Consider the following 13,729-nt stretch of genomic DNA (forward strand, 5'->3'; position numbering starts at 1 on the left):
CGGTGAGCCGAGATCCTGTCATTTCACTCCAGTCTGGGTAACAACAGCGAAACTCTGTCTCAAAAAAATAAAAAACAAGTATTTGCAAATTTGATTTTCAGAATTCAAATGATATCACAAATCAAGCATGTAATAAATTAATTGATCAGTAATGGCTATTAAAATAAACAAAAAACAGCACATTATGAACTTTTCCGTTGGAAAAACAGCAGTGCTTAGTACATAATAGAATTGACTAACTGACTAAATAAATAAATAAATAAATAAAACTTTAGATCTAACAGAATTTTACAGGACTGAAGAGAGCAGAAGGGCATGTCACATTGCACCACAGAGATGCAATCAGCAATATCAAATGGGGTAAAACTCTCTGGACAAGCAAATGATGCTTTTTGGAAAAGCAAAACACATCATTTTAAAGCAGGGTAAAAATGCAAGTTGAGAGTAGCTTTGGGGCTGGCGCGTGAGGCGAATCTTAACGCTGGGCCGTCTGCGGGCGCTTCCGGACCACCAGTTTCTCTGTCTTCCACCCTGGCGCCCCCCAGCCCTGGCTCCCCAGCTGCGCTGCCCCGGGCGTCCACGCCCTGCGGGCTTAGCGGGTTCAGCCGGCTCAATCTGCGCGGTGCATCCTCCATGTTGACCAAGCCTCTGCAGGGGCCCCCCGCGCCCCCCGTGACCCCCACGCCGCCGCCAGGAGGCAAGGATCGGGAAGCGTTCGAGGCCGAGTACCGACTCGGCCCCCTCCTGGGTAAGGGGGGCTTTGGCACCGTCTTCGCAGGACACCGCGTCACAGATCGACTCCAGGTGGCCATCAAAGTGATTCCCCGGAATCGTGTGCTGGCCTGGTCCCCCTTGTCAGACTCAGTCACATGCCCACTCGAAGTGGCACTGCTATGGAAAGTGGGTGCAGGTGGTGGGCACCCTGGCGTGATCCGCCTGCTTGACTGGTTTGAGACACAAGAGGGCTTCATGCTGGTCCTCCAGCGGCCTCTGCCCGCCCAGGATCTCTTTGACTATATCACAGAGAAGGGCCCGCTGGGTGAAGGCTCAAGCCGCTGCTTCTTTGGCCAAGTAGTGGCTGCCATCCAGCCCTGCCATGCCCGTGGAGTTGTCCATCGTGACATCAAGGATGAGAACATCCTGATAGACCTACGCCGTGGCTGTGCCAAACTCACTGATTTTGGTTCTGGTGCCCTGCTTCATGATGAACCCTACACTGACTTTGATGGGACAAGGGTGTACAGCCCCCCAGAGTGGATCTCTCGACACCAGTACCATGCACTCCCAGCCACTGTCTGGTCGCTTGGTATCCTCCTCTATGACATGGTGTGTGGGGACATTCCCTTCGAGAGGGACCAGGAAATTCTGGAAGCTGAGCTTCACTTCACTGCCCATGTCTTCCCAGACTGCTGTGCCCTAATCCGCCGGTGCCTGGCCCCCAAACCTTCTTCCCGACCCTCACTGGAGGAGATCCTGCTGGACCCCTGGATGCAAACACCAGCCGAGGATACACCCCTCAACCCCCCAAAAGGAGGGCCCACCCCTTTGGCCTGGTCCTTGCTACCCTAAGCCTGGCCTGGCCCCCAATGGTGGGAAGAGCCATCCCATGGCCATGTCACAGGGATAGATGGACATTTGTTGACTTGGTTTTACAGGTCATTACCGGTCATTAAAGTCCAGTATTACTGAGGTAAGGGATTGAGGATCAGGGGTTAGAAGACATAAGCCAAGTCTGCCCAGTTCCCTTCCCAATCCTACAAAGAAGATTTCTTCCCAGAACCTGTGGTCCCTGATTCTGGAGGGGGAACTTCTTGTTTCTAATTTTGCTAACGACGTTTATTTCGGGTGAAGTTGTTTCCATTCTGAGCCCCGGGACTCATTCTGATGACGTGTCACCCCTACATTGGCACCTCCTCCTACCATCACACAAACTTCCTTCATATGCTCTTACTTGGGCAAGGGTGCTTTCCTTCCAATACCCTAGTAACTTTTATTTTAGCAAAGGGACCCCTTTCCCCTGGCCTAGGGTCCCATATTGGGTCAAGCTGCTTACCTGCCTCAGCCCAGGATTCCTTATTCTGGGGGAGGTAATCCCTTGTTACTCCAAGGCTTTTTTTTTTTTTTTTTTTTTTTTTGGTGAGGGGATCCTACTCTGTTATCCAAAGTGCTCTTATTCTGGTGAGAAGAACCTTACTTCCGAATTTGGGAAGGAATGGGAGATGGACACCACCGGACCCCACCAGACACTAGGATGGGATGGATGGTTTTTTGGGGGATGGGCTAGGGGAAATAAGGCTTGCTGTTTGTTCTCCTGGGGCGCCCCCTCCAACTTTAGCAGATTTCTTGCAACATTCTCCTGAGCCGGGATTGTCCAATTGCTAAAATGTAAATAATCACGTATTGTGGGGAGGGGAGTTCCAAGTGTGCCCTCCTCTCTTCTCCCCCTGCCTGGATTATTTAAAAAGCCATGTGTGGAAACCCACTATTTAATAAAAGTAATAGAATCAGAAAAAAAAAAAAGCAAGTTGAAGTAAACTGTATAAAGTCTAATTTTATAACAAACATGTTTACAAATCAAGATGCAAATGTTGACATTTATAAATATAAAAGTATAGTGTTTTAGAAAATATCAGATAATGCAAATAGAAGCAAAAATTACTAAATTTGGTTATTTTGTTAGGTATCATGAGATAGTAACCACCTTTAGCATATTTTCGAATAATCATTTGTGTCTTTGTTCTATTTTTCCCCAAAAAGTACAGTTTTGTAACCAAAATGTGCGAAATTGCCAAGGTTGCAAATAAACACATTTTTCCGTGTCTGTAATGCTATATTTATTAATGTTGATGTTATATTTATTATAATATGAAACTATAATGCACACTAAAATAAAGTCTCATTTTTTCTCACAGCGATTCTTGTAGTAAAACCTGTCTTTGAATTTTTCATTAATGTTAAAAATGAACCTTTACTTTAATAATTCAAAATATATTATTACCTTCTGCTGCCAGCTACAAACAGTCCAAGAAGTACTAGGGAGAGCAAGGCCTTAAGGTCTATTGAATTTCTCTTTACAGTGACCTAATCAAAGAAACACTGATCTAAAGAAAAATTCAGTCCGTGTGTTTTGAAACGGATAGAAAACAGTTATGTTAAAGAAAATGAAAAAATTTGGAAAGCATAATACTTCACAAAATTTTGAATTATTTTATTGATAATTTCAATTTTAATGTCCCCTACAAAATTGCAAAATATCTCACAATTTTTAATTTATTCATGTATTCTGAATTATATTAAATGATAAAATAAAGTAGAATATTCACAAACAACAAATGCCCTTTATACAATTAAGGCACTCAAAAGGTACATTATTAATAATTCTTGATTATTAATGTTAGCATTGTTATCATTTAAGAAATAAGATTCTTACACTTTACAATGAAAATGGAAAACACATTAAGAAAAAAGGAGCTCAGATTTGTGTCAGTTAATTTATGTATTTACTTCACATTATACTTAACTGAAAATGATTAAACAGGTAGTTTTTATATTCTGTATAAACAATAAAATAATAGTTTTTCTAAACACACCAGTGTAATTCTATTATAGATCCTCTATAAATTATTAATAGAATAATTGTGAAGAGCACACATCTTGGAGGTGAAATTTCTGGATTCAAATCTAAGCCCCTACTAAGCAGAAGTTTGATCTTGGGCAAATCAAGATCCCTTAGCTTCTTCAACATTAAAATAGGAAAATAGTGGTGCTTCCCTCATCAGATTATTGTGAAAATAAAAATGATTACTATCTGAAAAAAGTATTTTATAAAATCTAAATATGGTTATTATCATTACTATTATTTCTCGTGAAAATACTATGTCTACTATTACTAACTAGTATTAGCAATACTGAAGGTAGTATCATTAGACTTTTAATTGCAATGAAAACTCAACAACTTCTGCTAACAATTTTTTGCAGAGTGGTAATTTAAAATTATTGATCGTGAAGCGATTCTTAATGAACACCTGAAATATGTTGGTGTTGTGTTTTATACAAATCTGTGGAAGCATTTAATTTGTGCAGGTTATGTGAAAAATTTTAAGCATATTATTGAATTTTTATGACAGTCCTGAGAGGTAATTTTTAAATTCAGATTCTACAAATGTTGAAACTGAGTTTTACACTATAAATATTTGGTAGAGCCAGTACTGCTTTCTTCAGACAAAGGAAATCTTCAGTCGTTTGCCTATAGCATTATAATCAAGCCACTCGTTATGCTTAAAAAGGTAGTCTCCATGTGATTATTTTTATGATGGTGGAGTAATGCAAAATGTCACATTATCTTTTTAAAGAAGGTGTAGGAATATGGGAAGGAATTTTAGCCTGAAGACTGAGAGAGCTGACTTGCTTAAATCACAGGATTCTTGTGAGGCTCCAAGGAGATGTTTGTGGAAATGTTCTCTGAACTGTGGAAACACATGCCATTGGGACACTACAGAGCTTTGAAATTGTTGTGGTGGCAATATTTTTACAAAATAGAATATCTAAAATTTTTCTGATAAATCAGTGTGAAAGTCCTACATATACAAAGGCGGAAACAGTTCACTTTTTCATTTTATTTTTATTTAGGTATTTATTTTTTAATGAGATAGCGTCAGTCTGTCATCCAGGCTGGAATTCAGTGGCAGCATCATTGCTTATTGCAGCCTCCAGCTCCTGGGCTCAAGTGATCCTCCTGCCTCCACCTCCTGAGTAGTTGGGACTACAGGTGCATGCCAGCCCACCTACCTAATTTTTATGCAACACTTTTTTAGAGACAAGAGACAAGGTCTCAATTTGTTGCATAGGCTGGTCTCAAACTTGTGACTAGACATTCCTACCACCTGCGCCTCCCAAAATGTTGAGACTACAGTCATAAGCCACCACACCCAGCCCTTGTACAATTTTATAACACCATAATTCACACAGTATTTATCTCTTCTGGAATTCCGTGTAATAAATATTGTCATAGCTTGTATTCTTTTTAATTTTTAATATATATAAACAGTCAATAAATGGTCCTTGAGACATGGCTTACCTTTTGGAATTTGTATGTAGGGATCATTCCTAGATTTTAATTTTTGAATTTATCTTTTACAGTACCTGTTACTTCTTCCAGAAAAATTATTTAAAAAGAAATGTATGTTCACTTTGATTTTTAAATAATGTTTTTATGTGGTACCTCCTTTGGCTATCCTATATTTATAATAAATATAAATGATTGTAGTGAAACTAGTATTTTGCAAAGTAATAGTTATCAACATCACAGAATTAGTAGCAACAGTGGCTCATAATTTCTGAACACTGATATCAGTAGGTCTGCTAAATATTTGCACTATGCCATTTCATTTTCACAATAATCCATTGAGGTGGCTTTTGTTATTATGTGTTTTATAGATTACAAAATTGAGGTCAAAAGGTTAGTTAATTTTCCCAAGCTATGAGAATAAGAAATGCAAACTAAAATCTCAAACAGGAGCCAAGATTAAACTAATACTTTAGTTTAATCTTTAAAGGTCTTTAAATAATAAAATAATAAAGGTCTTTAAAGACCCTTATTATTACTTAGAGATACAGAATTTTGCTGAATTATGATTAGCCTGCCAGTATCTAATTATAACAATTAGCAAGGATTTTATTTATTCAGTTTTTATCTTATAGCATCAATATCCTTAAAATTTTATTCATTTCTATTTTATAAAATAAACTGCCCTTTGCTAGATTCAGTTTCATTAAAATCCATATTTACTCCAAACATGTGCATCAAGAAAAATATATTTGGTTTGACTTACTTTGTATTGACTCAACAGTTACATTCAAATGATAAATTAGATGTCTGTATATTTTACATGCAAACTAAAACACTTTCAGGGAGAAAGAGTCACTAATGATAAATATGACAAGACAACAGGAATAATGTGAGAATATTCCATCAAACCAGAATATAAGGTTAACCCACTCACAGTGAATAAACTAGAGTTCTCTGAAGTCCCAAATAATTAGTCTAACTGAGCTTTTCTTTTTCTGTTTTGCTCCATGAGTAGTTTAAAAAATATATCCATTGTTCAGTAGTTCAAACGTTAAAATTTTAATTCATGGCCACTTGTTGCCTCGTTTGAACATATCTTTAGTCAAAAATGTTACGTTCCTAATTGTAGAATTATAGATTGAAGAATCACTAGAGCACCACCTTTCATTCTGTAACAGATGATAGAAAACACATCATTCACTGTGTTTCTTTTACAGACCAGACTTCATAAATTTGGCTTGAGGCAGCTCCTAGACCTTTGCACAGGAATCCCATTGCCTCAAAAGGAGTTAAAGTCTTGAAGAGAGAGATCATGTGATCAAAAGGGACTTGCCTTGTCTTGGATGAGACTTTGAACTTGTACTTTTGGGTTAATGCTGGAAAGAGTTAAGATTTTGGAGAGCTGTTGGGAAGGCATGATTGTGTTTTGCAATGTGAGGACATGAGATTTGGGAGGGGGCAGGGCTGGAATAATATGGTTCGGCTGTGTCCCCACCCAAATCTCATCTTGAATTGTAGATTCCATAAACTCCTCGTGTCATGAGACTTGTTGGGAGATAATTGAATCATGGGGGTGGGTTTTTCCTATGCTTCTCTCATGATAGTAAACAAGTGTCATGAGATCTGACCGTTTTATAAAGGCAGTTCTCCTACACATGCTGTCTGGCCTGCCGCCATGAGTTAAGACTTTGTGGGACTCTGGGACTGTTGGAAAGGCATAATTGTATTTTAAAATGTGAAGACATGGGATTTGCAAGGGGCCTGGGGTCGAATGATATGGTTTGTCTGTTTCCCAACCCAAATGTCAATTTGAATTGTAGCTCCCATAATCTCCAGATGTCCTGGGAGGGACCTGGTGGGATGTAATTGAATCATGGGGGTGGGCTTTTCCTGTGCTGTTCTTGTGATAGTAAGTCTCACAAGATCTGATAGTTTTGTAAAGGGCAGTTCCCCTACATGAGCTGTCTTGCCTGCCAATATGTAAGACATGCCTTTGCTCCTCTTTCACTTTCCACCATGATTGTGAGGCCTCCTCAGCCATGTGGAACTGTGAGTTCATTAAACTTCTTTTTCTTTATAAATAACCCAGTCTTGGGTATGTCTTTATTAGCAGCATGAGAACAGACTAAGACAGGGGTGAGGAGGGTCAATCAGGGAAAGCATGCCAATCGGGAAGACAAGTTCTCAATCTAGTTCGAGGATTTAACTTGTAGCTTGGTTTTCAGGCTTTAAACTGTTTGGCTTGGAGGTGGTGTTTCACTGGGGACCCGCACCTGTCTGCCTAGGCATTTGCCTGTCTCCTGTTGCTATCACCAGTGAAGTAGCCAGCGCAACAATTATACTCTCTAGATTAAGAATAAAAATAATCTAGCTCAGAGATAGCCAAGTGTATCCCCAAGGTTATATATTAAGGAAGAGGTGTAAATGGCATCCAGAAAGGAAAACCTGAAGTATAATTCCAGGCTTCTTTCAACCACACCATCAAAAATTACCAGGGCAGAATATATTTGAAGATGTAGGAGGCATAACTCAAAACTTACTCAAATTCTTATGACCATTTCCTTTTTATAAAGTTAAAAATATTTATGAAAATATATTTATTTTAATACTAAATCATATCTTGGAGGGTCTGAGCAGAAATGCACACAGATTTCTCAAGCTTCCAATAAACTAACTGCACAGAGTATTGCAAAGGCTCAGCAGCAATTTTATACACGGTAAGCATGATTCATCATCCATGCCCACCCCAATAAATAACTCCCACATAGTCTACTTTGCTGCATATTCTTTTTTGTCCTGCTTTAAATGCCCATTTTAAAAGTCATTAAACTAATAGGAGTGTATGCTGGGAAAACTCATAATAAGCTAAATGCTAACACAGCTTTTGCTTACTTTCTTTTTTCTCTTAAACTTGAATAAATTGGGAGGCTATATTAGTTGTGTCTGTGGCTTTACTGGTCTTTTGTAGTCTTCAGGCTTGAACTCTAGAATAATGATCTTAATCAATTCCCTGGACCCATGGAAGAAACCTCAACTGCTTCACCTAAAACATAAGAAAAGGAGGTATTTTGATTATTTTGTTGTCACTCAGATCATATGGGGTCCTGTATAGGAAACATCTCTAAAAGAGGTAAAAATTGTTGACATATAAAGCAATAAATTATTGTAAGTTATATAATAAGTTTGTAAAAGTTAGGAGCTTCATACGTGGTTGTCTTCCCTTTTTTATGATATATTTTTGTGCACCTGGAAGTTTATTATAGAATAAAGAAGAAAGCCAAGAATGCTACAGTAGGTTTGAGTGTTTTTAGTTATCCTTTCAATAAAAATGGTAGCATGAATTTTTTTTCTGTGATTTATTTTGAACCAATTCATTTATTTCTAATGAAATTTTTTCTGGTGGTTTATCGTTCTTCATCACCTCCCTGAACAGAGACCTTCTGATCCTGAAACTGTATAAACTAACTGAGTTTAGGTAATTCCTGCTAAATAGAATGAAAAATAGAGTTAGATTGATTTATGTAACCAGTGAAGCTAAAGTGCCCTTACCAAATAAATATCTAATTCTTATGAAAAATTAAGTTGCTATATAAAAGTATAATTTCTGACCCAGGCTATTTTATTCTGACATCTTTCACTACTGAAATTTAAGCTAATATAGTAAATTATTTTAATCTTTATGTTTCACTTGCTCTTTGAACATTTGAAACTTATTTTCACAAGATTCTTCATGAAACTTTCTCCTATTTGGCTTATGCAAAATATGTTTTGCGTAGTTTTTCTCATTTGCATATGGAAATTTCTTCTTAATAGTCATATCTGATTTTTCTCTTCTTCCCTTTTTTTCTCTATCTCCTTTTCTCTGTCCTTGTCTCTCTCTGTCTCTGTCTTTGTTTCTGTCTGTCTGTCTCCCTCTCTCTGTTTCTTTCCTCATTCTAAATTGACTCCCTTGGTTATTTCATTTAGTCTCTGGTTTACTAGTTTTACTCAGAAGCCTCCTAAATCTATAGCTCCAGCCCAGGTCACTTTCTTGAGATCCTGACAAATATATAACTAAATACTGGACATTTTTTCTTAAATTTCCCATAACTATGTGAAACTAAACATACCAAAAATGAAATGTACTTATTTTCCTTTTATCTTATATTGATTTATGATCCCGTAAACTGTCCACTTGCCCAATCTAGAAATTAAAAAATCAACTTAGACTACCCTTGTACTTTTATCTCTTTTTTCAGATCTATATGCCATTAATTTCTATATGTTCAACATAATGACTATTTCCACCTCTGCAGTTTTTGATCTAATAAAATCTTGGATATTTGTATGTAATAATATAGTATCTAGCATTCTTATGTAAGTTCACACGGCCAGGGGTGCTTTACCAAATGATCCTCCTATCTCCAAACTTGGTATCTCACTAAATTGCAAATAGAGTTATTTTATTTCCATGCTTAAAATCATTCAGCAGTCTCTTTCAACTACAAAATAAATTTTAAACTCCTAGAAATTGAATAAAAAATTCCTTATGATTTGATTCTTTTACCTTCACAATCTTTACCTGATTGTTTTCTCTCACATCTTACATTACCGCAGTGTTAGACGACCTCTACTTTCCAACACACATTTTCCATCTGCCTGAAATGTACCCTTCCCATATATATTCTATAAACCTCAAGGTTCAATTAAAGTATCACTTCTAAAGGGGGGTTGTTCACTGTATATAATGTTTTAAAAAGCTACCTTGATTAGTTAGTGTTAAGAAATTTTTGACCAATAATTTACCCCTCCTCCCGAGCTACACTGAAATTGTAGTACATTTCAACAGGTGTTACGTGGTTTCTGCTATGAGTAGACTGCCTACTATGTGTTATATTTTCTCATAATGTGGTGATGATACAAATGAACTCTCTCTGTTCTTATACAACTTACTGTATTATAAGAAGTATAATCTAGAGACAAAAGCAGCCTGAACCACATTAATGAGGAGGACTTTGTTAGGAGGGTGGTTGGCATAGCATTGGAGGCTACTACCACCTCTCTTCTAAGAGAAATTGAAGGCTTGAACTGAGTTACAGACAACAAGCATTTTAAGGACAAGTGTATTTGAAATACTCTGCTGAGGTAAAATTAACAGAAGGTTTTGATCATTTAGCTATGAAAAAAGAAGGCAGTTGAGATAATTTGGAGTAATTGAGTTTTCTACCTTGGGGTTACTTTCTGTGTGCAGACTAAAATCTTTGACTACTATTTAAAGTTAACTTTATGCAATTGTTAAGGCATTCTTATACAGCTTGTCAAAAACCAGCACAATCCTTATACGCTTTGGCCCAAATTTAAAATGACATCTTCATTTTTATAATTGCAAATAAGGGATCCAATTTAATTATTTCTACAAGAATCCAGTTTTTTTTCTGCTACAAGTGTCCAGGTTTATATATGAGTGCTGACTACCAGAAATAATTAAGCAAAATACAAAGTGAATAAAATTGTTCTAAATATGTTTTCGTTTTGACAGAAAAAGACATAGAAATGATAATTAAAATGTCTAAATATTTTAAGGAAGTAAATGAGATGTTACATGGTTTTCTGTATATATATTAGGTATAAATACATCCTTTCAAGTATTACAGATGGTAAATTATTCAATCCTTATATCAGAAATTTTATAGAGAACATTTTGTTATTTACATGCTGAATTTCTCAGCGGAATCCTTATTTTCAAATCATGAGCTAAAAGAAGCTTCAAAATTTGAACATAAAGGATATTAAAGATCATTGCCCCAATTCTTTAGTTTTGCAGATGTTAATATATAGCTCCGAAACTTTGTAAAACTGAGCAAAATGATTTCCTAAGGATAGATACCTCATTATTGCAAGGCTATGAGTAGAACTCATGCCTCCTGGTTCCCTAGACTGAGCTATAAATAATCCTATAACTTAAAAAAGTTTGCCCAAAATATTTCATAAAATTTCCACTCCAAACCAGACGATTAAATGTAAGAATGCAAGATATTTCATCTGTGAGCAACCGGTTTGACAAGATTCATTAAGATGAAACTAGCTGAGAATATCTTCATCTTTATGAAATTTGAGTACCTTTTTGTGACATCAAAGAGAGTTCTAATTTATTTCTACAACATAATTTCATATTTCTTTATACTAACTAAAGTAACTCTAATTTGTCAGTTTTAAAACTTTTTCTTAATATTTTTCTGATCACTCAATGTTATTTGAAATTATCAATTGTTTTATTTTTATTGCCTCTTTCCATTTAGTATATTGTAAATTTTGTAAAATGCATGTGTCTTGTCTGCTCTGTTTGTCGCAGTAAACTCAGAACTTAAAATAGTGAATATAATTGGCACTTAACGTGTATTTTTCTTTAGATGAATAGCTTTGGTGGCTTAATGGATCTTCTAGACTTATCCTAATCTAGTTACTTAAATGAAAATTATTTTGATTTTAAAGCATAACTGTAAATTGGCTTTAAATATTAGTAAATTAAAAAAGAACATCTGAAAGTGCCACTATAAAAATACTGAAAATATTAATATTAATACTTAAAACAACCTGATATCTCACTCCAGGTTCAAGACAATGTGCTAATGCTGTATAGAGTACATACTAAGTAAACACTTGCTGAATAACATAAAGTATTGTTTAAAATAACTCATGCTAGAAATTTATTATTTCCTGGTCTTCCTTTATAAAACACACAGACACACACTCTCAGATATAACTCAAAATCATTAGTTACCTCAAAATAAAGGAACTGATATTTGTAGGAAGCTGAATCATTAGAAATGCGTTGTCTGAAAGTAAACAGGTAAATTAACAGTAGCTTAAACAATGCACTTTTATTTTGCTGGCATAATGAAATCTGGAGTTAATCAAATTTTTGCATTTTATCAGTGTATTAAAAATGACAGAGCTAATATCTGTTGTTTGCTAGGCCTTTTCCTCATGACCCCAAATAGCTACCTTACTTTAATACCTGCATTCAATGAAGAAGAATGTAGAAGTAGGTAGGACCAAGGTCTGAGGGGGTCTCATATTTTCTATTGATAACTAAAAGAAAATCTCTAAAAGAAACTTCCTCAGTATGTTTTTGTCTTAATAACCAGTAATAAATCACTTGATAATGTCTATTCACAAAAGAAGATAGTAAAATAAGGCATATGGTAGTTGCTGTTAATGTAGACCAAATATGTACCATTGCGTAAAACTGGTCGTATTGTTGCTTCAAAGCAGAATCTGCTAGAGACTACAATCCCTCATCAATATTGATGTATTAATCCTCAATATAATATTAATAAGTCAAGTCCAAAACCTTATGAAAACAATTATACATCATGACCATGTAGGAATCTCTAGGTATGCAAACTAGGAAAACAGTCAAAAATCAATTAATGTAATTCATCACATCAATAGGCTAAAGAAGAAAAAATACATAATAAATACATAAAAACACCTTTGACAATGTTCAACACTCAATCATGATAAAAAAAAACTATCAGCAAACTAGGAATAAAGGGAAATTTCATCCAATTGAAGAACATATAGAGAAACCTTACAGATAACAGCATACTTGGTAATGAGAAGCTAGAAATCTTTCTACTAAGATCAGGAACAAGGCAAGAATGTTACCACTCACACATTCCTTTCTGACATTATACTGGAAGTCTTAGCTAATGTGATAAGACAAGAGAAAGAAATATAAGATATACAGACTCGGAAGGAAAAAATAAAACTCTCTTTGTTCACAAATTATAGGATTATTTATGTATAAAATCTAATCTACAATAGAACTTGTTGAACTAATAAGTGATGATAGCAAGATTACAAGATACAAAGTTAATATGAAAAAGTCAATTCCTGTCTTATACAATGGAAATTAACAAAGAATAAAATAAATAGATTTCCATGCTTATAAATAGGAAGACTAATACTATTGTCAAGATGTCAGTGTGCTAAACATGATGTATAGAGTCAATGCAATCCCAGTAAAAATCCTAGCGAGTCATTTTGTGTATATCAACAAAGTAAACTTAAGTTTATAATGGAGATGCCAAAGACCAAGAATAGTAAATATTGCAATACTGAAGGAGAAAACCAAAGTCAAAAGCCTGGCACTATGCAACTTCAGGATTTACTATAAAGCTACAGCAATCAAATCAGTGAGGTATTGGTCAATGAATAAGCAAATAAATCAATGGAATAGAACAAACCAGTCATAAATATGCCCACATGAATTTGGTCAATTGATCACTGACAATGGTGAAAAGGCAATTCAATCAGTGCCAAAAGGATAGACGCTTCAACAAATCGTGCTGGAACAACTGGGTATCTACATGCAGAACAGCTACAACAACAGCAAAACTGAAAATATAAAAATATGAATCCGGACAGAGACCTTATAACTTTTGCCAAACAAACCTTAAAATGGATTATAGACCTAAATGTGATATGCAAAACTGTGAAACTTCTAGAAGATAACATAGGAGAAAATGTAGATTACTATGGTTTGACACAATTCTAAAATAACCATAAAATTAATTGATAATATGAACTACTCTAAAATTAAAAACTTTTTCTCTGTATATACATTGTTAAGACAATGAGAAAACAAGCAACAAACTGGGAGAAATATTTCCAAAT

At 35.6% G+C, this 13,729-nt stretch overlaps 1 long non-coding RNA gene and 1 pseudogene across 2 annotated transcripts; one reads left to right on the forward strand and one right to left on the reverse strand.

Moving 5' to 3' along the window:
• The first annotated feature begins 448 nt into the window (after positions 1-448).
• LOC116546647 lies at positions 449-2,520 on the forward strand (annotated as a pseudogene). The gene has a single exon (XR_004266795.1). The product of XR_004266795.1 is annotated as a serine/threonine-protein kinase pim-2 pseudogene (transcript).
• A 477-nt stretch (positions 2,521-2,997) lies between these two features.
• Positions 2,998-12,762, reverse strand: LOC116546649. Its single transcript, XR_004266796.1, has 3 exons — positions 12,726-12,762; positions 7,961-8,111; positions 2,998-3,081 (listed from the first exon to the last, which is right to left on the reverse strand). It is a non-coding gene; the product is annotated as an uncharacterized LOC116546649 (long non-coding RNA).
• Positions 12,763-13,729: the final 967 nt, after the last annotated feature.

This window comes from Sapajus apella, unplaced genomic scaffold, assembly GCF_009761245.1.
Source record: "Sapajus apella isolate SASKATOON/1434 unplaced genomic scaffold, GSC_monkey_1.0 scaffold1190, whole genome shotgun sequence".
NCBI classification, from domain to species: Eukaryota; Metazoa; Chordata; class Mammalia; order Primates; family Cebidae; genus Sapajus; species Sapajus apella.